Below are 1,312 nucleotides of genomic sequence, written 5' to 3'. Positions count from 1 at the left end.
CATCCCCATTGTCTCAGTGTGTGGGTGCACCCCTCGCGGTCCTGAGTTCCTTGCTCGTGCTCTCTCTCCTTCTGCTCCTGATTTGGACCTTGGGATTTGTCAGAGTACTTTCTTTGTTTACTATGAGTTTGTTTGCTTGTTTTGATTTTCTTTTTTTCTTTTTGGTCTTTGAGATGCCTTTGAAGTGATGCCTATTTTTAATCCCACTTGGGTGGCTGAGGAAGGCAGATTGGTGAGCATTCCAGACCATCATGAACTACACGGTGTGTTCCAGGCCAGCTAACGATACAAAACAGAACCGTTATTGGAAACAAAACAATTTATGAGGCCTGTTGGTGTTGTAACACAGCATTTGGGAGGCAGAAGCAGGAGTATGGCTTAAGGTTCAAGGATAGCCTGGTCTAGGTGAGTGAGTTCAAGCCGGCCAAACGTACATTAAGATCTTGTTTCCACAAAGTGAAACAAGTCGAGGGTGATGCTTGCCTTCACCTTTAAATCCTAGCAGAGGCAGCGGATCTCTTGAGTTTGAGGCCACCCTGGTCTATAGAGCAAATCCCAGGAGAGCTGGGTCTACATAGGGAAACCGTCTCGAAAAACCAAAAATAGACCAAAAAAAAATTACAACATATATATATGTTGTAATTTTTTACAACATATATATATGTGCCACTCTTCCCACAAACACACACAAAACCCCACAATACAGAAATCAATTATGACAGCTATTAGTTATATTAAACATTTAGATTCCTATAGCCTAAAAAGGGTTTGCTGCGAGATGGCTCAGCTGGCAAAGATGCTTGCTACAAGCCTGATGCATGAAGTTTGATCAGCTGGACCAATAGGGTGGAACGAGGGCATGCCCCCAACTTGTCCTCTGACAGTCACACGCACACCTTGGAATGCACGCGCCCAAACACATACACGCACACAAACGCAATTAATCAATGTAAAAACAAACAAGCAAATAAAAGGGGGGAGAAGAACAACTTGCCACCCAATACAACCATAAAGGCATCTGAACCTGAAGACGCCCTCCCCCGAAGCCCCGCCCCAGGACTCCGCCCCCGCCCCTAAGTGGCCGCCCGGGCCACATCCGGAAGTCTGGAGCTCGGAGACGGCGATTACGTGCCGGCCGCTCGCTGAGCGCGGGAGGCGGGTCTGAGGTGAAGGCGGCTCCAGGATAGGACGCAGCCTGGTGCGGAAGGGGCGGGCCGGGCCGGGAGGTGGTGCTTCGCGTGAGCGCCCTCAGGCCGGGCTTCCGCGTGCGTTGGTCGGGGCGCGGGAGTGCGCGGCGGGGGCGTGCCGGGGC

Source organism: Microtus ochrogaster, linkage group LG8 (genome assembly GCF_000317375.1).
Source record: "Microtus ochrogaster isolate Prairie Vole_2 linkage group LG8, MicOch1.0, whole genome shotgun sequence".
In the NCBI taxonomy this organism is placed as follows: domain Eukaryota; kingdom Metazoa; phylum Chordata; class Mammalia; order Rodentia; family Cricetidae; genus Microtus; species Microtus ochrogaster.
The sequence above is the reverse complement of the archived record's forward strand: the minus strand, read 5'-3'. Positions refer to the sequence as shown.